The 24,071-nt window shown below is 43.4% G+C and overlaps 1 non-coding gene across 1 annotated transcript; it reads right to left on the reverse strand.

Moving 5' to 3' along the window:
- Window positions 1-9,815: 9,815 nt before the first annotated feature.
- On the reverse strand, window positions 9,816-9,921 carry LOC120253937. The gene has a single exon (XR_005534472.1). It is a non-coding gene; the product is annotated as a small nucleolar RNA R71 (small nucleolar RNA).
- Between the last annotated feature and the right edge of the window lie 14,150 nt (window positions 9,922-24,071).

Consider the following 24,071-nt stretch of genomic DNA (forward strand, 5'->3'; position numbering starts at 1 on the left):
TCCGGAGTGGATGATTGTTCAAACCTTTACAACGGGTTGAATCCAAGTACAAGGCAACTCTTGGATACGGTAGTAGGAGATAACTTAGGCAGCAAGACCCCCAGTGAAGCCCGTCAACTAATTGAAGAAATGGGGTTAAATAGCTACCAATGGAATGCTAGGGAAAAGAAAAAGCTGGTCGGGCTCCATGAGATAGATGCAGTAACTTTATTGGTGACTCAAGTGGAATCATTAAGTAAGAAGTTAGATCTTCTAACTTCAAATTGAGTGGCAGCCGTGACTATTTGCACCGGATGCGGTGGAGGACATGCTCCCTCTGATTGCCCGATCTCTATTGGTAATGCATCTTCGGTTGAGAATGTCAATTTTGTGAGTAATGCAATGAGGAACCAAGGGATCCATATAGCAACACCTACAATTCCGGTTGGAAGAATCATCCTAATTTTTGATGAAGTAACCAAGTTCCACAAAAGGCATGGGGCCACCGGGTTTCCAACAACAACAAGCCCCAAACATGGAAAACCGAGTTTCAGGTTTGGAGACCCGAATGACCGATTTGGAGAAGGCCTTGACTAGGTTTGTACAATCGTCAGATACAAGGTTTCAATCAGTCAAGGCTAAACTTTGCAACCACACCGTCTCTTTGCACAATCTTGAAAATCAAGTGGGGCAGATTGCAAAGTCTCTATTAAAAAGGCCACAAGGAAGCTTGCTGAGTAATACCGACACCAATCTTAGAGAGCATATAAAGGTGATCACTTTGAGAAGTGGTCGTGAGGTTGAAGGGAGGTTTTAGAGTCAGAGGCCCAATAAACACACACTAGAGGTTATAGAGGTTGAGAAGGAAGCAAGCAAAGAGAAGGAGATGGCACCCCCACCTTTCAAGCCAAGAATCTTTTATTCCTCTAGAATGAAGAATGACCAAGGGGATAAACAGAATAAGAAGTTCCTAAGTTTGTTCAAGCAACTCGACATCAATATTCCTTTTGTTGAGGCATTGGCCCAAATGCTTAAGTATGGACAATTCTTGAAGGATTTGTTGACTAACAAGAGAAAGTTGGAGGAGAGTGCTTCAGTGATCTTAGATGCGTCTTATTCGGCGGTGTTGCAAAAGAACATGCCGAACAAGAAGAAAGACCTGGGAAGCTTCATCATTTCCTGTAATATTAGCAATTTGGGTGTAGAAATGACATTGGCAGACTTAGGAGCCAGTATCAACATCATGCCATACACCTTCTTTCGGAAGCTGGGCTTAGGCAAGCCTAGACCCACTTGGATAACTTTGCAATTGGAGGATTGAACGGTGAGACATCCAAGGGGTATCATCGAAGATGTGCTTGTCAAGGTGGGCAAGTACATTTTTCCTGTAGACTTTGTAGTGCTAGACATCGATGACGATGCGGATGTACCTTTGATACTTGGGAGCCCATTCTTACGGACTTCCAAGGCATTGATTGACATGGACGGTGGGGAGCTAACATTGAGAGTTGGAGATGACAAGCTCACATAACGCCTTCCTGAAGTCATGCGACATTCTCGTGATTTAGATGATGATTTGTATTTTCTAGACACTACTGATGAGATTGATGATGAATACATGAAGGAAATGTTCAATCCAGACCCGTACAAGGGTTTATTCAACCAAGAGATGGAAAAAAAAAGAAGTTATGATGCTTGGTTCGACTGAAGAAGTACCATCTACTACGGGGATCCTGAAGAAAGTGCTTCGGAAGATGAAGAGGGTCAGGAGACTCTATTGGAAATACTCCAAGGCTATTGGGGACGTGCGTGAACCGAACAAATTGGATGCACCATTGCTAGGTGGTCGCAAGCCCGATAACTCCCCCTCTATTTTCAAGAGACTTTGTTAATCATGCTTTCAAGCTATGGGTAAGAGGGCAACCTTCATCTATCAACCCCCATGAGGTAAAACAAGGTACTTCAAGCTTAGTGACGTTAAACATGCGCTTCTTGGGAGGTAACCCATGTTTTTAATGTTTTTCTAGTTTTTAGTTAGTATTTGCATGAATAAGGTTTTAAGTATTGGTGTCATAATTCTTAGATGCTTTTCCTGTGATTTTCTTGTGTATATTATGGTGTTATCATGTGCCTAATTCTGTGTGGCGAAGAATCTTGGTTGTTTGAGTGTGTTTTTCATGTTTTCTCTGGTTAATATTGCATTGTTAGGTAGGCTTTGCGTATATATCTGTGTTCAAGAATTTTCTGCAGAGCATACAAAAGTTTTCTAAGTGTCTAGAGAAAACACATGCCCGTATGGAAATTTCTGCACGGGGGTGCATTTTCGTTCAGAGATCATCCAGAGATGGCACAGGGGCATAGACTCGCCCCAGTGAACAACCTTATGATTTTTGCACACCCTGGGTAATTTCCACACGGGCGTGCGTGTTCCTGCTGAGACATAGCAAATTATCCTGAGAGCACAAAGGGGCATGAACTCGTCCCTGTGGGTGAACTTGCGACAAACGTACGGGCGTGGGTATTTTCTGCACGCTCATGTGGATCTCTGCAGAAGAGCTCCTTCAATCCCTAGAAGACAAAAGGGCGTGCGTTCGCCCCTGTGAGTTGGGCTTATGAATGGCCACGCCCGTGCGTAATCTTCGCACGGGCATGCAAAACACATAGATGATTCTCTCGGTTAGACAGAGAAGACACAGGGGCATGCAGCTATCTCTGTGGGTCGGGCGCACCGGCGTGGGTATTTTCCGCACGCCCGTGTGGTTGCATTTAGAGAAAGTGAGTGTTTTCTCGATTGGGCACAGGGGCGTGCATCTACCCCTGTGAAGCTCTCTTGTGGAGGTGAACGGGCATCGATAATTTCCGCACGCCCGTATGGATGCACAGAATTCTAAGGGACGCGAGTTTTTTTTAAAAGCTTCTTGAATTCTCTTCTTCTTGACTTCCAATCACTCGAAGATCGACTTTGATTAGTCTCCTGGCCCAGATATCACTGTTTTAGATGGTTTTCTAGTCAATTTCCACACCGAATTCGAAGTTTTCATACCTATTTCATCGGTAAACATTTTTACCCTCTCTTCTTTGCCAATTCTTGTTTTTAATAGATCAAAAGTCTTGAGTTGCATGCAATTTCCACTTTATAATAGTTTATGCATGCTTAGAAAGTGTTTAACCATGGTTTTAAGTTGTAATCTAGGAGCATTGAGAAGCAACCATGTGAATTTCATGCCCCGCTGATTCACACAGGCGTGGGTAATTTCCACAAGCCTGTGTGGAAATCTGGAGTACTATTTCTAGCGCTTTGCTGATCATTTTCTCGTCACTTCTTGCAGATATGGCACCTTGTATGAAGAAGCATGAAGTTAAGCATCCTAGAGAGACCCAACCTGAACCAGTACACATGGAGTTCTCGAATCCTGAGTATCAGGCTCGATTTAAGAAATTATCAGCACTTAGTTTTGGTCAGTCTCGCTTTGTGCATTTGAGTGTGCTGAGAGAGATTTGGCGGGGTGACAAGCTAGCTGATGAGATTGATAAGAGTCTAGCATTGGGAAGCTGGAGAAGATTATTGACTATCCAAGTGCTTGCTTTTCGTGCGTTGATGCTAGAGGTGTTGGTGTCTTTTGAGTTTGATCAGCCATATAGGAGATTTGACACTGTGAATGCTTTATAGTTCTGAGTATTCGGACATCCATTTTGCATGAGTGTCATTGAATTCTCCATTCGTATGGGTTTGTATGACGAAACCTACACAGGTACAGAGGAGTATGGACGCCTGCCAACGGATTTCCCGAGCACAGTGACTCTACAGCAAGCGTTGGAGTTTTGTGTGGACATGGGAAGTACAAACCAGGAGTGTAAAAGGCAACCAGTCTATCCCGGTTGAGCTACAGATACTCACACTCAGTCCTTAGTAGGTCTGTGTCCGGTCGAGGTGATAACACAGCTGTTTTGAGCAGGCAGGACCTACTCTATTTATATTCCTTTATCTGCAATGTGTCGATTCACCTCGGGCATTTAGTGGCGGACGTCTTGAGGCACCAGGGCCAATTTGCGAGAGTAGGAGTATTATTCGCTGGTCCCTACATCACTAGACTCATCTTGGGGATGGGTTTTCTACACGCCATCCGCGGTACCGAGAGGACTGTCATGCCTACTCCTCCTTGGATTGATACGATTAGGATGATTGGGTTGGTGCGTAGATGTGGTCCTGGAGCATTCATTCTAGCTATGACTGCTCCAGAGATCGCTAAGGGTGGAAGGGATGCAGTGGAGGGTTCAAGACAGGTTCCCGAGCCTCAGTTTATACCGATAGGGACCAGAGCACCCCTTTGCAGCGTAGGAGAAACTCTGGCGTCCGGTACCCATTTTTCCTCCCTCTTGAGCTCATGATCGTTTTCAAAGGCTCGAGAGTGTTGTGTGTGAGCTTCGGTCCAAGCTTACGGAGGTCCGGACTTTACAGGTTACACAGTACGTGGGGAATATTGTCGCGTCTTGACATCGTGTTGCAGATATTAGAGTCCTTACCCTTTATCAGAAGACTGAGGACCCTTCAGCATCATCACCACTATTTCCACTGGTGCCATTTGATTTAGCACCCGCAGCACCAGCAAAGACGACAACGGATGACATCGACACTTGATTTATTTTGTTTACGTCATTTTTATTACTTTTTGCATTTCATTTTGGACTTGTATACTCAGAAAGGACTTTCCTTCTGAGTTTATTTTTGTTGCCTCAAGTTGTATTCATTGCTTTACCTTTTATATACTCTAGTTTTTTTTTAGCTACATTGAACCCCTTCGTGTATGCGTGCTGATGGTCTTGTCAACATGGGAACTAAGAACTTGTCATGGGCACGGCCAATGGTGATTCGGCACTTGGTCGTGTGTGTTTCACAACCCGTTGGGACATAACTCCAAAAGATTTAGCTCCATCAAATGCAACACTAGGAGTCAGGGGAGTATTATTTTGATTGCTTCTCCCACAGTTGTTCTTGATTGATATATATTATGAGTGATCTTGCATGTGTACATTGGGGACAATGTACAACTTAAGTGTGGGGGAGTTTCAGAGTGCACACATCTCTTTTATATTAATATTTTATTAATATACATGCTCAAATAGCCAATGGAGGTTTACCTTAGTTGCAATGATTGTATTCTTGAGTTTAGGAGAATTTTTAACATTGAATGTCTTCATGATCTAGTTTTTGCTTGAATTTGTAGGAATTTTTGCCCGATTGACACTTGTTGCACTTCTCACTCTTTAAACTCTTTTGGAAACTCATGTTTGATGTTAAAGGGACTAGTTATTGGTCTTTCTTTTGTTAATTGTGACAAAAATAGTGAAATGAAAAGAAAGAACAAAATAGTTTTATTGTTTATTTGTACTTGTTGGGTGGAAAGAGCTACCGCCTATGAAGTATGAAGCTACTCTCATAAGTCGGATACTAGTTATGCCCTAATGAAAGAAAGAGCTATCTAGTAGAAAGAGCTACCACCTCGAAAGTGTGAAAGCCACCTTAGCGGCCGCTTTGGAAAGGACTACCTTAGAGAATGTGTGAAGCTACTACCATCTTTGAAATTTTGTTACTGTTTGTAGATAAATAAGTCCTTTGTACTTAGAACTTTGAGGAGTATACTTTGGGTTGTTTTGAGCGAGTTCACACACTTACACAATTTCGGGGTTGTTGTCCTTTTTTATTCAAGTTTTTAGCTAGAGCATTGATTGTTCGTATTTAGTGTTTAAATTTCCCTTACTTGTAGAATGCTCTCTTTATATGCTTTGTTGAACCTAAAGGCAAGCACTTCCAATATTTCCATCATCTATGCACATAATGTTTTAATTTTTGCTTGAGTACAAGGAAAAGCTTAAGTGTGTGGGAGTTTGATAAATGCTTGTGAGATAAGAATACGAAGTGTTCTTTCCTTTTAATGAGGATTACTGTTATCTGTTTTTAATGCTAATATGTGTGTATTTATGTTACTTTCATGCAGATAGGGTTGTGAGGCCGAATATTAGAGAAAGAAGCCAATGTGGATCGTAAATGCACCATTTGAAGGAAATCTAGAGAAGGATCAAACGCAAAGACATAAGTCGGGTTCGAAATGCGGGAATAAGTGCCAACCTCCTCGTATTCAAGTTAGCACAACAATTTGGAGGGGCACAAGGGTAGTCACATTCAAGCATTTCGGCTTGTGCATGTATAGTAAGATCTCCACCAACATGTCCGTTATTGAAGAAGTAAAGAGATTTATGATGTAAAGGTGTGCCCGTTTACGTTACCTTGATGAAAGTATGGATTCGGGAGTGTTTTGGGCCGGTAGTGTAGCAGGGCATTGTAGCAAACACTTTAGCAGGTACTGTTCACAGCCAATTGAAGAAGGATGAAAATAGAGAATCCACAAAGGCGTGTGGAAATTCCACATGGCTGTGCGAAAAATCCACGGGGCGCCTACATAGGCGTGTGGATTCCCGATTGCAGCCATATTTAAGGCCGATTTTAGCCCCAATTTCAAGATTTTTTTCTCCATCTTTTCCTCAACTTGAGAGAGAGCTTCGGCTATAGTTTTGAGAGGTATTGGCTAGGGATTTGGAGAGGTTCTACAGCACCAACATCGTGCTCCATTTGGACGAAGGTTAGTCAGAGAGCTTTCGTCGACACCGATCCATTGAGGTGTATCGTAGGCCGGACAAAGGGACCCTTGGATAAGTAGAGGACTCTCTACAAGACCATTGCCATGACTATCAAGGTGGTTTTCTATGGATTCTTTGCTTTTACATTTGATTTCATTGACTGTAATTAGATCCATGGAGAGCTAAAACCCCTACTAGGTACTTGGGTATTTGTGAACCCTAGGATGTATTTGTTTCATTGAACCACTTTATTGCTTTCAATTAATTTTTCTTTTATATTTGATTTCATTGACTGTAATTAGTTCCATGGAAAGCTAAACCCCCTAGTGGCTACTTGGGTATTTGTGAACCCTAGGATGTATTCGTTTCATTGAACCTCTTTATTGCTTTCAATTAATTGATGCTTTATTTGAGTTCCAATCTTGAATGCTTGATTGTATGAATACTCCCTTAGAGTGACACTAGGGTTTAGAGTTCTTGTTGGTAATTCTTGTGAGTGAGTGACACACCACGAAAGTTAGACAAAGATATATTGGAGAGGACTGAGAGGGTGGGTCAAGAGGTAGCGGAGCGTCCCCTTTCCTCTCAGGTGTGATTTAATCTACCTCTATTTCCTCAAGTTATTTGCAATCATAGTAGAGTGAGTGGGCTAAAGGATGACCTTCCACTGATGCTTAGTTACGGGTGTAACAGAGTGAAGCGTTGAAGTGATTTTAGCATCCAGGGCTTAATTGTGGCTAGTGACCTTCCACCTGGACCAAACTGTTAGGTTTACATCTAGGAAGAAGAATTGATAAGTGCTTGTGTGATATGAATGCGAAGCATTCTTTCCTTATGTTGAGCATTACTTTTCTTGAGTTTTTACACTAATATGTGTGTTTATATCTTACTTTTATGCAGGTTGGGTTGTGAAACCAATTATGAAGGAAAGAAGCCAATGTGGATCACAATGCACCAATTTTGGAGGAAATCTTGCTAAAGTTCAAACGCGAAGATATGAGTCAGGTGCGAGATGCTAGAGTGTGTGCCAACCTCCCCGTATTTGAGTTAGCACAACCATTTGGAGGGGCACAAGGCAGTCACACTCAAGGATTCTGACTTATGCACATAGAACAAGATCTCCATCAACGTATCCGTCATTGAAGAAGCAAAGCGATCCACGGCATAAATGTGTGCCTGTTTATGTTACCTCGATGAAAAGTGGATTCGGGAGTATTTTTGGCAGAACACTGTAGCAGATACTGCAGTAAGCACTGTAGCAGTTACTGTTCACAGCCGGCCGAAAATGACAGTTTCCGAGAATCCGCACGGGCATGTGGAAATTACCGACGCCCGTACAGAAATTCCACAGGGGTGTGTGGATTCCCGATTCCATCCCTATTTAAAGCTGATTCAGCCCCGATTTCAAGATTCTTTTCTCCATCTTTTCCCCAACTTGAGAGACGGTTTTGGCTAAGGTTTTGAGAGGTATTGGCTAGGGTTTTGGAGAAGTTCTACGGCTCCAACATCGTCATTCCATTGGAAGAAGGTTGGTAGGAGAGCTTCCGTCGAGGCGTATCCTATACCGGACAAGGGAATCCTTGGACGACGAGTAGAGGACTTTCCACAAGGCTATCGACATGACTATCGAGGGGGTTTCTCTATGGATTCATTGCTTTTGCATTCTATTTCTTTGATTGTACTTACCTCCATGGAGAGCTAAACCCCTAATGGGTACTTGGGTATTTGTGAACCCTAGGATGTATTTGTTTCATTGAATCTCTTTATTATGCTTTCAATTAATTGATGTTTATTGTGAGTTCCAACCTTGAATGCTTGATTGTATGAACATTTCCACTAGAGTGACACTAGGATTGAGAGTTCTTGTTGGTAACCTTATGAGTGAGTGACACACCACGAGCGTTAGAAAAAGCTAGGTTGGAGAGGGTTGAGAGGGTGAGTCGAGAGGTACAGGAGCGTCCCCTTTCCCCTTCGACGTGATAGATTCTACCTCCATTCCTCGAGTTCTTTGTGGCCATAATAGAGTGAATTGTCGAACGGATGACCCTCCGCTGGGGCTTAGTTGCGCGTGCAACGGAGTGAGGCGTTGAGGTGATCTTAGTATCTAGGGCTTAATCGTGGTTAGGGACCTTGCACCTGAACCAAAGGGTTAGGTATATAATTAGGAAGAGATTTATCATGTGGAATCCCTAGAGCTCATTGAAAATCTATTCGAGTGCGAGGTTGAGAGGTTATCTAATCTCTCCTCCGGGATATGTATAGAGTTAGGCATAGTTGACCTTAGATTTGGGACTATGTATTTAAGGATTTCCGTGACTCACCATTGCATTGATTAGGAAGCATAATAGAGGGTTCTTGTACTTGGTGCGATTGTTCTAGGTGGAGCATTATCCGAGTACCCCATCTTTATCGATTGCCTTACCTCCTCCTTTACTCGTGCTCTCTTACTTGTTGTTTTTACTTTTGAGAATTGAATCATTGTCACACTTATCACTACTGATCTTTCACATAGCTAAGAAGCGGATTAAGTGTTTTTATTCCCAACTCCCTATGGATTTGATACCCGCTCATCCGGGATTATTACTTCGACATACTCGTGTACTTGCGGGATATACGGAAGGGGACCTTGTCAAGTTTTTGGCGCCGTTGCCGGGGAATCCCTCAATATTGGGTGCAGCTCCAGGTTATGACCCGAGGGAATCCCTCAATATTGATTGAAGGAGATCCTGAGCTTGAACGTACACTTAGAAGAAAACGGAAAGAGCCTATGCAAGAACAGCCTAATTTAGCTGATTTGAAAGTGGAAGAATATGAAAACATGGTAGAACAGAATGAGCAATAGCGAACATTATCCGATTATGCCAAACCTCCAGTTTTGGGGACACAGTAGAGTATTTTCCGTCTCCCGATTTCAGCTCAGAACTTTGAACTGAAGCCGGCATTCATCCACATATTTTGAGAATCCAATGGTTTGGCCGATGAAGATCCAAACAGTTATATTGAGAGCTTTCTTAAGGTGTGTTATATGCTGAAGATAAATGGGGTGACGGATAATGCAATCAAGTTACGAGTCTTCCCATTTTCCCTAAAGGGGAGAGCAAAGCAGTGGCTACACTCATTACATTGAGCGTCAATTACCACGTGGGAGGAGATGGTAGAAGCTTTTCTGGCCCGTTATTTCCCTCCCGGAAAATCAGTAAAGCTTAGGAACGAGATCTCATCCTTTGTTCAGTTGGAATTGGAGTATCTATTTGAGACATGGGAAAGGTTCAAGGAGCTCCTGAGAAAGTGCCTGCAACACCCATTCCCGGAGTGGATGATTGTTCAGACCTTTTATAATGGTTTGAAACTGAGTACATGGCAACTCTTGGATGCGGCAGCAGGAGGTACCTTAGGTAGGAAGATCCCTGATGAGGCCCATCAGTTAATTGAAGAAATGGAGTTAAACAGCTACCAATGGAATGGTAGAGAGAAGAAAAAAGTGGCCGGTCTCCATGAAATAGATGCGGTAACTTCATTGGCGGCTCAAGTGGAAAATTTGAGTAAGAATTTAGATCTTCTAACTTCAAATAGAGTGGCGGCCGTGACTAATTGCACCGGGTGTGGTGAAGGATATGCTCCCTCCGATTGCCCAATCTCTATCGGTGATGTTTCTTCGGTGGAGAACGTTGATTTTGTAGGTAATGGCATGAGACCTTAAGGAAACCCATATAGCAATACCTGCAATCCGGTTTGGAAGAATCATCCCAATTTCTCATGGAGTAATCAGGGTCCACAAAAGGCCATGGGGCCACCGGGTTTCCAACAACAACAATAAGCCCCTCAAGTGGAAAACAAAGTCTCAAGTTTGGAAACCCGAATGAATGACTTAGAGAAGCACTTGACTAGATTTGTGCAATCTGCAAATACAAGGTTTGAATCAGTCGAGGCTATACTTCGCAACCACACCGCCTCTTTGCATAACCTTGAAAATCAGGTGGGGCAAATTGCGAAGTCTCTCTCTGAAAGGCCACATGGAAGCTTGCCGAGCAATACAAAGACCAACCCTAGAGAGCACGTGAAGGCTATCACTTTGAGAAGTGATCGTGAGGTTGAAGGTAGGCTTCCGAGTGAGAAGCCAAAAGAACATACACCCGAGGTTATAGAGGTAGAAGAGGGAACAAGCAAAGAGAAAGAGGTGGCACCCCCAGCTTTCAAGCCAAGAATCTCTTATTCCTCTAGATTGAAAAATGACCAAGGGGATGAACAGTACAAGAAGTTCCTGAGTTTGTTAAAGCAACTCCACATCAATATTCCTTTTGTTGAGGCATTAGCCCAAATGCCTAAGTTTGCGAAGTTTTTGAAAGACTTGTTGACTAACAAGAGGAAGTTGGAGGAAAGTGCTTCAGTGATTTTAGATGCTTCATGCTCTGCAGTATTGCAAAAGAACATTCCGAACAAGAAGAAAGACCCGAGAAGCTTCATCATTCCGTGTAATATTGGCAATCTAGGTGAGGAAATGGCATTGGCGGACTCAGGGGCCAGTATCAACGTTATGCCATACACCTTCTTTCAAAAGCTAGGCTTGGGCGAGTCTAGGCCTACTCGGATGACTTTGCAACTAGCGGACCGAAACAGTGCGACATCCGAGAGGCATCATCGAAGACGTACTTGTCAAGGTGGACAAGTACATTTTTTCGTTTGCATTTGTAGTGCTAGATGTCGATGAGGATGCGGATGTACCTATGATACTTGGGAGACCATTCTTGCGGACTTCCAAGGCATTGATTGACATTGACGGCGGAGAGCTAACTTTGAGGGTTGGAGATGACAAGCTTATAGACCGCCTTGCTGAAACCATGCGGTATTCTCTTGATTTTGATGATACTTTATACTTTCTAGACACTACTGATGAGATTGTTGATGAATACATGCAGGAAATGTTCAATCCAAACACATACGAGGGTTTGTTCGACCAAGAGGAGGATTATGAAGAAGTAATGATGCTTGGTTCGACGGAAGAAGTACTATCTACCCTGGGGATCTTGAAGAAGGTGCTCTGGAAAATGAATAGGGCTAGGAGACGCCACCGAAAACACTCCAAAGCTATTGGAGACGTCCGTAAACCGAAGGAGTTGGATGAACCATCGCTAGGTGGTCTGAAGCCTTATAATTCACCCTCTATCCTCAAGAGACTTTGCACATCATGCTTTGAAGTCATGGGTAAGAGGGCAACCTTCATCTATGAACCCCCGTGAGGTAAGACAAGGTACGTCAAGCTTAGTGACATTAAACAAGCGCTTCTTGGGAGGCAACCCAAGTGTTTACTATTTTCTTATCTTCTAGTTTAGTTTGTTTGCGTGAATGATTTGTTAAGTGTTGGTGTCTTGATTTTTAGATGCTTGTGCTGAGATTTTCTTGTGGGCTTTGAGTATTCATCATGTATTTTCATGTGGAATTGGCGAAGTTATGTTGTTTGAGCTTTATTCCATGTTTTTCGCTGGTAAAACTTGTATACTATGGCAGGCTCTGAGTGTGTAAACATGTTCAGAAACTTTCTGCAGAGCCTGTATGTTTTTCTAAGGTATCCAGTGAAAACGTGCAAGCATGTGGAATTTCTACACACCAGTGGATTTGTATTGCGAGCTCATCCAGAGAAGGCACAGGGGCGTGCGGCTGCCCCTGTGAACGACTAAGCAAATATCGCACGCCCATGGGTAATTTCTGCACGGGTGATAAGTGCTTGTGTTATATGAATGCGAAGCATTCTTTCCTTATGTTGAGCATTACTTTTCTCGGGTTTTACATTAATATGTGTGTTTTTATGTTACTTTTATGCAGGTAGGGTTGTGAAACCAATTATGAAGGAAAGAATCCAATATGGATCACAATGCACTGATTTTGGAGGAAATCTTACTAAGGTTCAAACGCGAAGATATAAGTCGGGTGTGAGATGCTAGAGTGTGTGCCAACCTCTCCGTATTTGACTTGGCACAACCATTTGGAGGGACACAAGGGCAGTCACACTCAAGCATTTTGCTGTAGCAAACACTGTAGTAGTTACTGTTCACAGCCGGCCGAAAATGACAGTTTCAGAGAATCCACACGGTGTGTGGAAATTACCCACGCCCGTGTGGAAATTCTGCATGGGAACGTGAAGCATCCACGCCCGTGTAGTCGCCCGATTCCAGCCCTATTTAAAGATGAATCAGCCCCGATTTTTGCATTATTTTCTCCATCTTTTCACCAACTTGCGAGAGGGCTTCGACAAGGGTTTTGAGGGGTATTGGCAAGGTTTTTGGAGAGGTTCTATGGCTCCGACATCGCGCGTCATTTGGAAGAAGGTTATTGGTAGAGCTTTCGTCGACACCTATCCGGCGAGGTGTATCCTAGGCCGAACAAAGGATCCCTTGCCACGAGTAGAGGACTCTCCACAAGACCATCGGCACGACCATCGAGGGTGTTTCTTTATGGATTCATTGCTTTTACATTCTATTTGTTTGATTGTAGATAGCTCCATGGAGAGCTAAACCCCTAGTGGGTACTCGGGTATTGTGAACCCTAGGATGTATTTGTTTCTTTGAACCTCTTTATTATGTTTTCAATAAATTGTTGTTTATTGTGAGTTCCAACCTTGAATGCTTGATTGTATGAACTTTTCCCCTAGAGTGACACTAGGGTTGAGAGTTCTTGTTTGTAACCTTGTGAGTGAGTGACATACCACGAGCGTTAGACAAAGCTAGGTTGGAGAGGGTTGAGAGGGTGAGTCGAGAGGTACACGAGCGTCCTCTTTCTACTCCGGTGTGATAGATTCTACCTCCATTCCTCGAGTTCTTTGCGGCTATAATAGAGTGAATGGTCTAAGGGATGAACTTCCGCTGGGGCTTAGTTGCGCGTGCAACGGAGTGAAGCGTTGAGATGATCTTAGTATCTAGGGCTTAATTGTGGTTAGGGACCTTCCACATGGACCAAAGGGTAAGGTCTATAATTAGGAAGAGATTTATCACTTTGAATCCCTAGAGCTCATTGCAACTCTATGCAAGTGCGAGGTGTTGAGATTGTTCGATTTCTCCTCCGGGACATGTATAGAGTTAGGCATAGTTGAGCTTATATTTGGGACTATGGAATTAAGTATTTCCATGACTCACCATTGCATTGATTAGAAAGCATAATAGAGGGTTCTTGCACTTGAAACAATTATCCTAGGCGGAGCATTATCCGGGTACCCCATCATTATCGATTGCCTTACCCCCTTCTTTATGTTTGCTCTCTTTCTTGTTGCTTTTATTATTGAGAATTGAATCATTATTACACTCCTTATCATTGATCTTTCACATAGCTAAGAATCAAATTAAGTGTTTTTACTACCTACTCCCTGTGGATTCGACCCCGCTCACCCGGGATTATTACTTCGACAAACCCGTGCACTTGCGGGATATATGCAAGGGGACATTGTCAACGGGAGTGTGATTTCCTGCAGAGTTTGTTAAATTATCCTGAGAGCGCACATGGGCGTGAACTCGCACCTGTGGGCGACCTTGTGAAAATCGCACGGGCGAGGGTAATTTCTGCACGCCCGTGCAAATCTCTACAGTGGAGCTCTCGCCATCCCGAGAAGACAAAGGGACGTGCGCTTGCCCCTGTGAGTTGAGATTGTGAATGTCCACGCCTGTGCGTGATTGCCGCATGGGCGTGCGAAACACTGAGGATATTTTCTCGGATGTCCAGAGCAGTCACAGGGGCATGCATCTGCCCCTGTTGGTTGGGCGCACGGGCGTGCGTAATTTCCGCATGCCTGTGGAGGTGCGTTCAGAGATTGTGCGAGTTTCTCCCGAGAGCACACAGGGGTGTGCATCTGCCCCTGTGGAGCTCTCTTAATGAGGCACACGGGCGTGGGTAATTTCCGCACACCCGTGTGATTGCACAGATTGCCAAGGGGGCTTCTTTTTAAAGAGGAGTCGTTTCTTTCCTTGTTCACATCCTCTATTCCTCTGAAAACACTCTCAAATCATTCCCTGACTTCCTTGTAACAATTTGGTGGAGTTATTGCGAGGTTTTCTGGCCGAATCTTAAGTTTCTCACCTCAACTCGTCGGTGAGCCCTCTTTTTCTGTTTTCTTGATTTCTTCGTCAATTCATGATTTAATTCGATGAATCCTGTCAGACACTCTTCACTTCTTCAATTAGGGGGATTAGTCATGTTTAGAAAAAAAGTTAGAAGTAGTTTTAAGATTTATTTTTGGATTTTTAAGGCGCGGCCGTGCGGGTTTTTCACGCCCCGTGGATCCACACGGGCGTGCGGAAATTCCGCACGACCGTGTGGAATTCTGCAGTAATGCTTTATCATCTTGTTTGACCGATTTCTTCTCAAATTTTACAGATTATGGCACCCCGGTCGAAGAAGCAAGCTGATAAGCGGCTGCGTGAGTCATTTTCCAAGTCTGAGGACATGAGTTTCACCATTCCAGAGCACAGGGTTCGTTTTGAGTGGCTGTTGAGAGTTCGTTTTGGACAGACTCGATTCCTTGATACGAGTATACTGAGAGATCTGCAGCATGAAGATGAGTTGGCAGATGAGGTCGAGGATCTCGTAATTATAGGTGGTTGGAGGCAGTTATTGACTATTAGAGAGCCAGCCATACGAGAGCTCACACTGGAGGTCTTGTCATCATTTGATTTGGACAGATCCTATTCGAGCTTTGACAGTATTGATGCCATTCAGTTCAGAGTGTGTGGACACCACCATAGCTTGAGCGTTACTCAGGTTTTAGTTCTACTTGGCTTGTATGAGGAGGCATTCACAAACACTGAGAAGTACTCTCAGTTATCGACTGATTATCCTGTAGCCTTGACCGAACTGAGACCTTACAGAGTGCTATGTGGTTAGGGTCAGTACCAGCCAGGGGTGACCAAGGCCACATGCCTTTCCCGACCTGCATACAGATATTTACATGCCATCATGAGTAGGTCGGTGAATGGCCTTGGTGATAGCACTAGTGTTCTGAGCCGACTGGAAATTCTGTACTTGTACTCGATGGTGCAGCGCGTACCGATTCACTTAGGACACATCATGGCAGAGTACATCAGACATCAGGGGCATTATGCTAGACTAGGAGCGATCTTCTCGGGCCCCTACATTACGAGATTAGTGCTGGGCATGGGTCTCTTGGATGCGATTCGTGGGGCTAAGAAGACGAGTTTACCTACCCCCCCTGAGTTTAGAAACACTGAGATTGATGGGCATGGTCCGTAGAGTTCAGACAGGATTTTATGCATTGGTGCTACTAGCTCCAGAGATAGCTGAGGGTGAGGGTGATCATGCCAAGGCTTCCCAGCCTGCTCCCCAACCTCAGTCAGCACCGATGGAGACCGAGGCACCTTCGGTGGTAGAGGACGCTCCCCCATACGTATGTTTTCACCATCTCGAGCCCATGATCGCTTCGAGAAGCTCGAGAGTGCGGTGGGAGTGATACAGACCGAGGTGGCAGAGGCTCGAGCAGAGATTGCTGAGATTGGGTCTACGCAGGCCACTCAGTACACAGAGTTCATGGCATGTTTCGACATATTACTGCAGATCTTAGAGCGATACGTCGCCTCCTCATTTGTCTTGTGACTGAGGACTCCTCAGCCCCCTCGGCATCTCCTGCACCCCCATCCTCTATACCAGCACCAGTGGATCCACCTTATGTTTCCCCACCACCAGTTGTAACAGAGGAGCCGACAGAGCACGCCACCAACATTTGACTTTATTTTTTCTACATTTTCTTTATTCTACTTTTTATTCTAGACTTGTTCACTCAGAAAGGATTCTCCTTCTGAGTTTATTTTCATTTTGTAGTTCGAGTTGTATTCATTGTCTATCTTTTATATATACTAGAGTTATTTTTTTATTGAGCTTCTATGAATCCCCTCGTATATGCGTGAAGATGGTCTTGTCATTTGGGAATTGAGACTTTGTCATGGGCACGGCCAAAGTGCTTTGGCACTTAACCGTGTGAGCTTCACAACCCGTTGGAACACTACTCCCAAGGATTTGGCTTCATCAAACGCAACACTAGGAATCAGAGGAGTATTGTTTTAAGTGCTTCTCCCACATTTGCTTTTGATTGGTATCCATTATGAGTGAGCTTGCATGTGTACATTGGGGGCAATGTACAACTTAAGTGTGGGGGAGAGTTTCATAGTGCACACATCCTTTTTATCATTCTTGATTGATATACATGCTCACATAGCTAATGGTGGTTCACCTTAGTTGCATTGATTGTATTCTTGAGTTTAGGAGAATTTTTAACATTGAATATCTTCATGCTCTAGTTTTATTTGAATTTTTAGGAATTTTAGCCCGATTTACACTCAGTGCACTGCTCACTCTTTAAAACTCTATTGGAAACTCATGTTCGATGTTAAACGGGACTAGTTATAGTTGTTTCTTGTGTTAAATTCTGAAAGAAAAAATGATGAAAAGAAGGAACAAAATAGTTTTCTTGTTTTTTTTGCATTTTGGGTGGAAAGAGCTACCACCTATATAGTATGCAGCTATTCTCATAAGTCGGATACTAGTTATGCCCTAATGAGAGAAAGAGCTATCTCATAGGATGAGTGAAAGCTACCACTCCGATAGAAAGAGCTACCACCTCAAAAGTGTGAAAGCCACCTTAGTGGCCACTTGGGAAAGGGCTACCTTAGAGAATGTGTGAAGCTACTACCATCTTTAAAATTTTTGTTACTTTCTTGTTGTAGATAAATAAGTCCCTTATACTTAGAGCTATGAGGAGCATACCTTGGGTTGACTTGAGTGAGTCCACACACTTTCACGATTTCGGGTTTGTTGTCTTTTTTTTTTATTCAAGTTTTTAACTAGAGCTTCGATTTTTCATATTTAGTGTTGATATTTTCCTTACTTGTAGAATGCTCTCTTTGTATTCTTTGGTGAACCTAAGGCCAAGCACTTTCACTATTTTCTCCATTGATGCACAGAATACTTAATTTTTGCTTGAGGACAAGCAAAAGCTTAAGTGTGGGGGAGTTTGATAAGTGCTTGTGCGATATGAATGCGAAACGTTCCTTCCTTATGTTGAGCATTACTTATCTCGGGTTTTACACTAATATGTTTGTTTTTATGTTACTTTTATACAGGTTGGGTTGTGAAACTAATTATGAAGGAAAGAAGCCAATGTGGATCACAATGCACCGATTTTGGAGGAAATCTTGCTAAAGTTCAAACGCGAAGATATGAGTCGGGTGCGAGATGCTAGAGTGTGTGCTAACCTCCCCGTATTTGAGTTAGCACAACCATTTGGAGGGGCACAAGGGCAGTCACACTCATGCATTCTGACTTATGCACATAGAACAAGATCTCCATCAACTTATCCGTCATTGAAGAAGCAAAGCGATCCACGACATAAACGTGTACCCATTTATGTTACCTCGATGAAAAGTGGATTCGGGAGTATTTTTTGGTAGAGTACTGTAGCAGGTACTGTAGTAAACACTATAGCAATTACTGTTCACAGCCGGCCGAAAATGACAGTGTCAGAGAATCCGCACGGGCGTGTGGAAATTACCCACGCCCGTGCAGAAATTCCACAGGGGCGCCCACTGGGGCGTGTGGATTCTTGATTCCATCCCTATTTAAAGCCGATTCAGCCCCAATTTCAGGATTCTTTTCTCCATCTTTTCCCCAACTTCAGAGAGGGTTTCGGCTAGGGTTTTGAGAGGTATTGGCTAGGGTTTTGAGAGGTATTGGCTAGGGTTTTGGAGAGATTCTAGGGCAACAACATCGTCATTCCTTTGGAAGAAGGTTGGTAGGGGAGCTTCCGTCGAGGCGTATCCTATACCGGATAAGGGAATCCTTGGACGACGAGTAGAGGACTTTCCACAAGGCTATCGACATGACTATCGAGGGGGTTTCTCTATGGATTCGTTGCTTTTGCATTCTATTTCTTTGATGGTACTTAGCTCCATGGAGAGCTAAACCCCTAGTGGGTACTTGGGTATTTGTGAACCCTAGGATGTATTTGTTTCATTGAATCTCTTTATTATGCTTTCAATTAATTGATGTTTGTTGTGAGTTCCAACCTTGAATGCTTAATTGTATGAACATTTCCACTAGAGTGACACTAGGGTTGAGAGTTCTTGTTGGTAACCTTGTGAGTGAGTGACACACCACGAGCGTTAGACAAAGCTAGGTTGGAGAGGGTTGAGAGGGTGAGTCGAGAGGTACAGGAGCGTCCCCTTTCTCCTACGACGTGATAGATTCTACCACCGTTCCTCGAGTTCTTTGCGGCCATAATAGAGTGAATGATCTAAGGGATGAACCTCCGCTGGGGCCTAGTTGCGCGTGCAATGGAGTGAAGCGTTGAGGTGATCTTAGTATCTAGGGCTTAATTGTGGCTAGGGACCTTCCACCTGGACCAAAGGGTTAGGTCTAAATCTAGGAAGAGATTTATCACTTGGAATCCCTAGAGCTCATTGCAACTCTATGCGAGTGCGAGGTGTTGAGACTGTTTGATTTCTCCTCCGGGACATGTATAGAGTTAAGCATAGTTGACCTTAGATTTGGGACTATGTATGTAAGGATTCCCACGACTCACCATTGCATTGATTAGGAAGTGATAAGTGCTTGTGCGATATAAATGCGAAGCGTTCATTCCTTATGTTGAGCATTACTTTTCTCAGTTTTTTACATTAATATGTGTGTTTTTTATGTAACTTTTGTGCAGGTAGGGTTGTGAGGCCGAGTATGAAGGAAATGGGCCAATGTGGATCATAATGCACCTATTTTGAAGGAGATCTTGCTAAGGTTCAAACGCGAAGACATTGGACCGGTGTGAGATGCTAGAGTGTGTGCCAACCTTCTCGCATTCGAGTGAGTACATCCATTTGGAGGGGCACAAAGGCAGGCACACTCGAGCATTCCGTCTTATGCATACAAGAACATGAACCCCACCAACATATATATCATTGAAGAAGCAAGTGATTCACGATGTGAACGTGTGCCCGTTTACGTTACCCCGATGAAAGTATGGAATTACTTTAGCAATTACTGTAGCAGCACTGTTCACAGACGGCCGAGAAATCAGAGAAACAGAGAATCCACACGGGCGTGTGGAAATTATCCACGCCCATGTAGAAATTCCGCACAGGCGCGTGTACCGTCCACGCCCGTGGAGTTGCCCAATTCCAGCCCTATTTAAAGCTGATTCAGCTCCGATTTTGGTATTCTTTTCTCCATCTTTTCCCCAACTTGCGAGAGGGCTTCGGCTAGGGTTTCGAGAGCTATTGGCCAAGGTTTTGGAGAGGTTCTACGGCTCCGACATCGTGATTCTATTAGGAAGAAGGTTGGTAGGGGAGCTTCAATCGAGGCATATCCTATACCGGACGAAGGAATCCTTGGACGACGAGTAGAGGACTTTTCACAAGATCATCGACACGACCATCGAGGGGGTTTCTTTATGGATTCATTGCTTTTACATTCGATTTTTTTTATTGTACTTAGCTCCATGGAGAGCTCAACCCCTAGTGGGTACTTGGGTGATTGTGAACCCTACGATGTATTTGTTTCATTGAACTTCTTTATTATGGTTTCAATAAATTGATGCTTATTGTGAGTTCCAACCTTGAATGCTTGATTGTATGAACGTTTCCCCTAGAGTGACACTAGGGTTGAGAGTTCTTGTTGGTAACATTGTGAGTGAGTGACCCACCACGAGCGTTAGACAAAGCTAGGTTGGAGAGGGTTGAGAGGGTGAGTCGAGAGGTACAGGAGCGTCCCCTTTCCCCTCAGACGTGATAGATTCTACCTCCGTTCCTTGAGTTCTTTGAGGCCATAATAGAGTGAATGAATGGTCTAAGGGATGAACCTCCGCTGGGGCCTAGTGGCGCATGCAATGGAGTGAAGCGTTGAGGTGATCTTAGTATCTAGGGCTTAATTATGGCTAGGGATCTTCCGCCTGGACCAAAGGGTTAGGTCTATATCTAGGAAGAGATTTATCATTTGGAATTCCTAGAGCTCATTGCAACTCTATGCGAGGGTGAGTTATTGAGATTGTTCGATTTCTCCTCCCGCACATGTATAGAGTTAGGCATAGTTGACCTTAGATTTAGGACTATGTATGTAAGGATTTCCACGACTCACCATTGCATTGATTAGGAAGCATAATAGAGAGTTCTTGCACTTGAAGCAATTATCCTAAGTGAAGCATCATCCGAGTACCCCATCTTTATTGATTGCCTTGCCTCCTCCTTACTTTTGCTCTCTTACTTGTTGCTTTTAATTTCTGAGAATTGAATCATTACCACACTTATCATTGTTGATACTTCACATAGCTAAGAATCGAATTAAGTATCTTTACTCCCTACTACCTGTGGATTCGACCCCGCTCACCCGGGATTATTACTTCGACAAGCCCGTGCACTTGCGGGATATAAGCAAGGGGATCTTGTCAAGTTTTTGGCACCGTTGCCGGGGAGCTAGGCGTTTAGAAATACTTTGCACTTTGTTTCTTAGCTATTTAGCCTTCATTCTATTTCACATCTCTTCTCTATCACCGTTTTGATTTATTTAAAAAAAAAAAAATATTTCACACTTTCTTATTCTTCCATCATGCTCGTTTTTTTTTCTTTTGTCATCTCTTATTTTTTCTTGCAAGGATTTTAAATGATGATTGACCCAATCATTGCTCTATATTTGCAGGTCGAAGCTCTCAGTAAAAAAGTTGATAGTATTGTTACTTCATGACAACAAAACATTCCATGTTGCAACGCATATCATCCAATTGAAGTGGGCTACCCAAACGTATTATGGGATAATGGTGAACAACATTGGGAGGCACCTCAAGAGGAATGTCAAACAGGTGAGTCAAACAGGTGAGATACTCGGAGAGGATGCATTTCAGTTACAAAGAGTATTAGCTAACTTTATTGAAGCATCGTATGTCTGCGTCCAAAATATGGAGACCACACGAAGATGTCATGAAGCCTCCTATGAAAACCTTGAGCATCAACTAGGAGGGATACTTGACACACTCTCCAGGGAACAACAAGTATTTGAGCAAGCAAGTCAAATTCCTTATAGAGAAGATGTGGTAGACAATGACAATGAAGTAGTGGGGTGGAATGAGTATGATGTTGTTGAGATTGAGAGGATACAAGAAGAACCTTTCATTCAATGTGATAATTGTTTGATTGGACAGTATGTTTGTGAGCAAGAAATGGTGCAAGGAGAGTTGGTGAAGATATATTGCTTTCAAGTTGAAAGGGAAGAAGACGTAAATCCTAAGGTAATGGAGCAAGCATCTCTCTTTGGGATTAATCAACTCATAAATTGCAAGAAAGAGATTTTGGGTTTGGAAGAAGACGTGGGTAGGAGATTGAAGCCATCCAATGACCCACCTGTGCTAAGCTTGGACAATCACCAGCCCAAATTATTTCCGTAGAGGCGAAAGGTAAGATGGTTTGACTCTCCAACAAATATTCCACCTCGGCAAATAGATTTTTGGTTTAAAGGAAGTAGCTATGCAATATTTAGTCGAGAGGAACACACTCTTTCCAAGCCTCCATAAGGTAAGGAAGAGGTACGTCAAGCTAAGTGACGTAAAACAAGAGCTTCTTGTGAGGCAACCCAAGCAATTACTGTTTTCCTAGTTTTTAGTTTAGTGTTTGCATGAATAAGAGCTTGAGTGGTGGTGTTTTGATTCTTATAGGCCATTGCTATGCTTTTCTTGTGGACCGTTGGTGTTATCTTGTGCTTTCATGTGTTTTGGTGAAGTTTTGGTCGCTTGAGTTATTTCACATGTTTTTCACTGGAAAAACTTACATATTAGGGCAGGCTCTGAGTGTGTAAACATGTTAAAAAAATTTCTGCAGAGCCTGCAGAATTTTCTAAGGCATCCAGAGAAAACACACGGGCGTGTGGAATTTCCGCATGCCCGTGGATTTGCACTACGAGCTCATCTAGAGCAGGCACAGGGGCGTGCGGCTGCCCCTGTGAATGACCATCCGACTGTCACACGCCCGTGTGTAATTTCCGCACGGGCGTGTGAATTCCTGCAGAGTTGGGCGGTCTATCCCGAGAGCACACAGGGGCATGGACTCGCCCCTGTGGGCGACCTTGTGAACCACACACGAGCGTGGATAATTTTCGCACGCCCGTGCGAATCTCTGCAGAGGATCTCTCCATCCCGAAATGACACAAGGGCGTGCGTTTGCCCCTATGAGTTGGGCTTGTGAATATCCACGCCCGTGTGGAATTTTCGCACGGCCGTGGGTCTTAGATAATTTTCTCGGTTGCATGGAGAGTCCACAGGGGCATGCGTCTGCCCCTGTGGGTCTGGTACACGGGCGTGGGTAATTTCCACACGCCCGTGTGGATTTACAGATATGCTAGAACCGCAGGTTTTCTTTAAAATCTTTTCTGCTTTCTTCATCTTTTCACGCTCATACGTTTTGAGAACATATCCTTGCTCTCTCCTGACCTCTCACCGTCGTTTTAGAGGGTTGTTAATTGAGTTTTCCGGCCGTTTTCTAGTCTTTCATTCTCATTTTGTCGGTAAGCTTCTCTTTATCTTTTCTTTGCCAATCTTTATTTATTTTGCAGCACCAGCGTCATCTTCACCAGCAACGGAAACAGATGTACTAGCTATTGACACCGACACTTTAGGCGTCTTTACTTTCTTTGTTCTTATTTTTTGTATTTTATTTTTTACATTTTATTTTGGATTTGTATACTCAGAAAGGATTTTCCTTCTGAGTTTATTTTCATTTTGTTGTCTCGAGTTGTATTCATTGCTCTATCTTTTGTATACTCGAGTTGTTTTTGTTTTATTGAGCTTCACTGAACCCCCTCGTGTATGCGTGCAGATGGTCTTGTCATCTTGGGAATTGAGACTTAGTCATGGGCACGGCCAAGGTGCTTCAGCACTTGGCCGTGTGAGCTTCACAACCCGTTGGAACACTACCCCTAACGAATTAGCTTCATCAAAACGCAACACTAGGAGTTAGGGGAGTATTGTTTTGATTGCTTCTCCCACATCTATTTTTTGAATGATATATTTTGAGTGAGATTGCATGAGTACATTGAGGACAATGTACAACTTAAGTGTGGGGGGGAGTTTATAGTGCACACATCTTTTCTATTGTTCTTGATTGTTATATGCTCACATAGCCAATGGCGGTTCACCTTAGTTGCAATGATTGTATTCTTGAGTTTAGGAGAATTTCTAACATTGAATGTTTTCATGCTCTAGTTCTTGCTTGAATTTCTAGGAATTTTTGCCCGATTTACACTTAGTGCACTACTCACTCTTTGAACTCTATTGGAAACTCATGTTCGATGTTAAAGGGACTAGTTAGGTTTATTTTCTTGTGCTAATTAAAAAAAAAATTGGAAAAATGAAAAGGAGGAACAAAATAGTTTTATTGTTTATTTGTATTTGTTGGGTGGAAAGAGCTACCACCTATGAAGTATGAAGCTACTCT

This window comes from Dioscorea cayenensis, unplaced genomic scaffold (genome assembly GCF_009730915.1).
Source record: "Dioscorea cayenensis subsp. rotundata cultivar TDr96_F1 unplaced genomic scaffold, TDr96_F1_v2_PseudoChromosome.rev07_lg8_w22 25.fasta BLBR01000253.1, whole genome shotgun sequence".
In the NCBI taxonomy this organism is placed as follows: Eukaryota; Viridiplantae; Streptophyta; class Magnoliopsida; order Dioscoreales; family Dioscoreaceae; genus Dioscorea; species Dioscorea cayenensis.